This window comes from Electrophorus electricus, chromosome 1 (genome assembly GCF_041902795.1).
Source record: "Electrophorus electricus isolate QZ-2024a chromosome 1, ASM4190279v1, whole genome shotgun sequence".
Lineage (NCBI taxonomy): Eukaryota > Metazoa > Chordata > Actinopteri > Gymnotiformes > Gymnotidae > Electrophorus > Electrophorus electricus.
In genome coordinates, this window is record NC_137497.1 from 19,681,988 (window position 1) to 19,688,603 (window position 6,616).

At 40.0% G+C, this 6,616-nt stretch overlaps 1 pseudogene; it reads right to left on the bottom strand.

Moving 5' to 3' along the window:
* Positions 1-833: 833 nt before the first annotated feature.
* LOC145659789 (5S ribosomal RNA) lies at positions 834-942 on the bottom strand (annotated as a pseudogene).
* Between the last annotated feature and the right edge of the window lie 5,674 nt (positions 943-6,616).

Here is a 6,616-nt window from a genome sequence, read left to right on the forward strand (position 1 = left end):
TACACCAAAATGTTGATTGAGAAATTGAACAGTCCTCAGGCACCCAACGCAACGTTTCTGCTACACATTTGACTCCTGCAGGTTAATTGACAAACAGTTGCAGATATTCTTATTAGCATTATTACCTCCAAGTTTGAGAGTGGTGGGGGTGTAGCTCAGTGCTAGAGTGCATACTTTGCATGTCTGAGGTCCTGGGTTACATACTCAGCACCTCCAGCCAAAAAAAATCAATTGCTTGTTAATGTGTGTGTGTGTGTGTGTGTGTGTGTGTGTGTGTGTGTGTGTGTGTGTGAGTGAGAGACAGACTTGGCTCCCCTGGTAGAAGGAACAGAATGAATATAGTTAGCAAACGAAAGAAAGGCCGCAGGAACTAAAATCAGTCTATCCCTTCCCAAAACAAAACCCATTAAAATGTACATAGCACACATCATGTAGAAAGGGATTGAAGAATAAGACCATGTTCTAATCCCAAAATGATTGGACGGAGTTGAACTCGACGCAACCAACCTCCAGTTCCGTTAGTAAAAGCTTTAAGTGGCGTACGGTCCAACGCACCTATATAATTGCTCCGAAAGTGTTCGCACACACAAACGGCATAATACATGCAGGTAAGAGGAAGATGTAAAAGTAAAGAAACATGGAGTTGTTTTGGTGAAATTGATAAGACAAACATTCATACGTTTATGAGAACCCGGTGCACTTACTAAGTTCCAAAATGCTACAGTTCTAAACCTAAAAGCGAGAAAGAAAGCATAAAATAAAACCCTAAAGAAAGGAAGCCACGTAGTACGTGAAAAGGGGCAAAAATGAAAAGAAACATAGCTAAGAAGAACAGCTTACAGCACCTGGTATTCCCAAGCGGTCTCCCATCCAAGCACTAACCAGGCCCGACCCTGCTTAGCTTCCGCGATCGGACGTGTTCAGGGTGGTATGGCCGTAAGCGATGAAAATGGTGAAAAGTGCGCCTTTTATGCAATACATCGACAGCGTGGCTACAGACGCATTCACCCGATTAAGCTCTTGTCGAAGCGATAAAACAATGCCTTACACAATGCCTTGATGTTTTTGCTTTCTTTTTTTTCATTGCTTTAACATGCTCTTCCTCTCTGCAATATGCAGGATGATCCGTTGATATGAAGTTTAGTTTATGGGATCATTATACAGCGTATCGCTGTATCGGACACTTCTAGCTAGAGCAAGCTAAGCTGTGGTTAGTTCCTACAACTAACGTGAGCTAGCTACCTGTCCATCCATACGTTCAGTGAACAAATACGCGACAACTCAAGAGATCCAGCTGTGCACAACCGCACTGTTTCACAATACCAAGCCAGCTTGTGTACCCCGACAATTCTGTCTACTCGCTGTGATGCTGCGTTTTGTTCTGGCACTGTTAACATCACGAGGCAAGCGGCAGTACTGGGTCTGTGAACCTTTACTGTAAAAACATGGAAAAATGAAATTGCGTGCGTGTGTGTGCATGTGAGAGAGAGAGACTGGCAGACTCTCCTCCCCTCAAGGTCCGTTAGTAAAAAAAAAATTTCATCTGGAAATCTAAGTTGCTATATTGTGCTGTGTAATGTTAAGCGCAGCACAACAATGTCCTGTAGGTCACACAAATAACGTAAGTAGCCTAATGTCATAATAACAAATATGAACAGGAATGATCAACCACTACAAACAGAATGTTAAAATACTAAAAATAACGAGTTGATTACAAATCGAGTAAACATTTAGAAAGTGAAACTTAACCAGAAAACCCATATTCTATCATTTAACCAATGAAAGATAGAAAATCACAACAACAAAAAACACAATAACATGTCGAAAAGATCTGCACTAACATTAACAGGCATGCTGTTGTGTCACCATAGCAACCACAGCAGCTGGGGTTTTTACACAGGATACAAGATTTCATTACATTGCGATTAGCAAACTAACATTTTCAAAAGAAACATAAAATAAAAAATAATATCTCTGTACCTGTGATGATATATAAACATGTAAAAAACAATTGCTTGTTAATATGTGTGTGTGTGTGTGTGTGTGTGTGTGTGTGTGTGTGTACTACCCATGTGTGTGTGTGTGTGTGTGTGTGTGTGTGTGTGTGTGTGTGTGTATTACCCATGTGTGTGTGTGTTTGTGTGTGTGTGTGTGTTTGTGTACTACCTAAATCTACACATTAAAGGTGGAAATCTTTGGAAACTGGGAAAGGTTTTTCATTCTTGTTTCTGTGTGGTGGAGAGATACAGTTGCAGATGTACACAGTATGAGTGTAATATCTTATAGTTAATATGATTTTGTGCAGTTCATTCATTCATCTAATTTGTTTTTGATGTGTAGGTAATGGTTTTGGAGGTCTACTAGTGTCAAAAAACAGGTTGATTTCAGTCAGTGTTTAAATAAATCAAATAGGACATGAGATGTTTATGTTGAGATGTTTTTAAGATTGTTGCAGTGTTTTTCAAAGATTGGAAAATGGTTATGCTTATGAATACCGCGGTGACTTCTTTCACTTTTATTAAGAAATAATATTTTTTCCACTGTGCTTGGACTCAGTTGATTTCTCTTTTTGAAAATAACTTCCCCGGCTTTGAAGAAAACACTTTTACATGGTACTGAGGAGGCAGGGGTGCACAAGTATCCCACAGCAAACCTGTAGAGATTTGGATATATGCACCTCTGCCTCTCCCAGTACTGGAGGGGATCCTGTGTTCTGCTGATATTCGGTTCTGCCAGGTCTGCACTTCAACTGTGGCATCAGCAGTGACATTGTGAGTTCTTCTGGCCTCCATGAACGTGGTATCAAAATCACACCAGTTTGTTTCCTGAGAAGCAAAACCAGATAATATGAATTAGATCATAACTCTGAAATTGACTTTAATCCAATGCAAAAATACTAACCAGGTCTTTCAGCTACAGCATCCTGTGATGTTGAAGCTGCAGCTGGTATTGAATGTGACTGTCTAGACCCTATTGCATTGGCACATTCAAAGGTGAGTTGTTTTATTCCTTCATCTACCTTTTTTGAGCTAAAGGATCCAAGTGATTTGTATCTTGGGTCTAGCAGCGTTCCCAGCGATATAATGCTCATGCTGTGTGGAGTTTTTCCCTAAGGAGCCTGATGAGGTCCCTCCCAGTTCACTAGCTACTGGGACCGTTGCCTTTGCTGCCTCTTCCTGGAGCATCTTTTCCACCATTTTCAATAATAGCACCACTTTGGAGCCAGATACCTTTTTCCCCTCTGACAGCACCAGTGTGGCCCTGTGAAAAGGAGACAGTATAGACAGGAGCTCACAAACATTATTGTACTCATCAGAGGTCAGCGCAGGAATTCCAGTTTGTAAGCCTGCCAGTGCTTACAGGCTCCCTGAGTTCTACTAATCGCTCCAGCATTTGAAAGCTGCTGTACCTTGTTTCAACCTCCTGAATCAGTTTCTTTTTTGGTTTTCCCATATGCTCTTGAACAAGGTCCAGCTTCTCCTTTACCAATAAAAACCTAAACGTTACATATGTAGCAATATAAAACAATGTGTAAACAAATGTGAAAATAATGTTGCTAACTTTGACAGTTGTGCTGCTTCTAAAATAGCCCACCAGCTTCCTTGCCTTTGTAGGAATGGCAGACAGCACTGGGGTTAGTTCAAGAGCTTTTTTAACAACTATATTCAGGGTGTGAGCAATGCAGAAGGCATGACGCAGCTTCAGCTGTTTGCCACATTCAATCATATCAGATGCGCCATCAGTAACTAGACATGTTACTTTGGATTTTATTTCCCATTCTTCCATAAGAGAGGATTTCACACAGGCCAAATTTTCAGCTGTGTGCACCTGTGGGAATTTCACTACACCGAGTAATGTGCACTTCAGACATGTGTTGTCATCTATAAAATGGCAGGTCACAGCCAAGTAGTTAGTCTGCTGTCACAATCACTGCAGGAACTTTCTGGACCTCAACTTTGGTCTTCTCTTTCTCTTGTTGATATTTGGCCTCAACCATGGCCTTTGTGGTCTAAAGGGAAGGAAGAAAATATTATTTTTTTAATACTACTCTCATAATTTATCCATGTCACCACACATACTTTCCTAGTTGGGAAAATATAGGTTGGATCAAATTTTGCTACTAAGTCCCTGAGCCTTTATCCTCAACTGTGCTAAATGGTTGTGTGTCTCTAACAATCATGGAGACCAAAGCCTCATCCAGCTCTTCCTTTCTGGTCATTGCTTTGTAAAGATTACAAAGATTTGTCATTTTTACACTTTGTAATCCAATCCAAACTGCAAATAACATGTAAGGTGCAGAGAATAATGCAGTATATAAATATATATATATACAGTATATATACATTTATATACAGTATATATACATTTTATATATACATTATATATTTATTTATATATATATATATATATATATATATATATATATATATATATATATATATATATATATATATATATATATATATACTGTGTGTGTGTGTGTGTGTGTGTGTGTGCATATTAATGTTAACAGTGAATAAAATAAAATTAGGTTATGGTTTAATTTCAGTATTTGCATGTCAGAAGTAATTACATGAACATGTGCACATGTTTTGTTTTTATTTTTTGATGTGCGTGATGAATGTAGCATCGTGGTCAATGTCATTATTATCATGGTTGATTAACAAATATGAAAATTGGAAACGCATACCCACCTTGGCTGGATCCAACTCTATCCCCCTCATTATATATGACAAGTACAATAACATAGATGAGGTGGTGTTGTTGTATCCCAGTGGCTTGGAATGGAAATAAAATGACTTGTGAATATTATAGTAGTAACACATTTCATTATTTACATATTATGAGCAATACCTTATTTGGAGAGATCTGCTCAAAGTGTTTCCATACAGGGGAAACCCTTTTCCTTTTAGCAGGCTCCATAAAAACAAGCTCATCAATGTCACAGGCAAATTGACAGAACACAAACATGCAAATTTTGCATGGAGCCATTGCGCTTTATGTGTGTTCATAAATTGCGCCAACATTTGAAATGCTTCCTGAACCAGTGAGGTTTCAGGCGTCATTCATCCTTAAAGAAGCAAGCCTCGATACATGTTTCATAAAAGACTTCCTGGATCTCTCAACATGCGCTCTGAAGCCTCGGCACAGTAGGGGCCATCACTAGTATCTCACTTGGAGTGAGGAGTAGGAGTGAAAGGTGAGAGTGAGGAGTGAGAGTGAGGAGTAGGAGTGAGGGGTAAGTGTTAGGGATGAGAATGAGGGATGAGAGTGAGTAGGAATGAGGGGTGAGAGTGGGGATTGAGGGTGAGGGATGAGAGTGAGAGGTGAGAGTGAAGAGTAGGAGTGATGAGTATGAGTGAGGTGTGAGAGTGAGTAGGAGTGAGGGGTGAGAGTGAGTAGGAGTGATGGGAGAGTGAGTAGGAGTGATGGGTGAGTGAGGAGTAGCAGTGAGGGGTGAGAGTGAGTACAAGTGAGGGGTGATCGTGAGTAGGAGTGAGGGGTGAGAGTGAGGAGTAGGAGTGAGCAGTGATAGTGAGGGGTGAGAGTGAGTAGGTTTGAGGGGTGAGAGAGTAAGTAGGAGTGAGGGGTGAGAATGAGGAGTGAGAAGAATGAGGGGTGAGAATGAGGAGAGATATTGTAGAGAGATATTGTTGTAAATGTAGAATATAAATATATCCAGAGTTCAAAGTGAATGAACCAGTAGAGAGAATGAGCCACACAAAGGGGGGGGGGGGGGGGTACACAACAACAACAACAACAACAACCACCACCACCCTGATCACCACCTGTGCTCCGTCATAACTATGATCACTGCTGAAGCTCCAGTCTGTCATATTAACACACAGCATAATTACTGCACCATCACTGACTACATTTACATATTAACACACAGCATAACTACTACACCATCACTGACTGCTACAGGGTCAGGAGTTAACACACACGTAGCGACAATGACCAACAAAGGGACACACACAGACAGGGTTTAAATAGACACATTCACACTTAACAATAAACCCTGTGTATGTAATCCCAAAGTGGCGTGGTTACAAAACATTTATTCACAGTACGTGTGGATCCCCCTGCACACGGCGGGCCTCACCACGTGACTTATGGGGGAGTAGCAGTCTGTGACAATAATGCTCACAGAAATCAAGTATACACATGAAAAACTGTAAACAATTTAACCGTTTCTCCTTCAAACAAGAAAGGAAATAAATATATACAGTACTTATACATACATACACATATAACATCATATACACATTCCTTTCCCCACAGGGCTACATGTAGATAATGTTTATTAGTCTGGTTTATGGTGGTGTGTAAGTGTGTCTAAAGGACAGCTTAGTTTCCTGATCTAATTAGTTGTGTGTTCATGATTAGGCAGATCTGGCTATAAGGTTTTTGTTAACTAGAATTAATGAAGGTTCATTACTGAATCTATTTCAGCACCCAGTAATGTTTGTGGTTCACAGTGGTCATTTATATTTCATCTGTTTAACTCTCTCTTACATGACAATCACATATAAACAGTTAAAAACTGAGTGGCAGTGTGGAATGGGTGATGAATACAGTGGTAACCACAGAACTGTTCAGTAAATAACCTGTT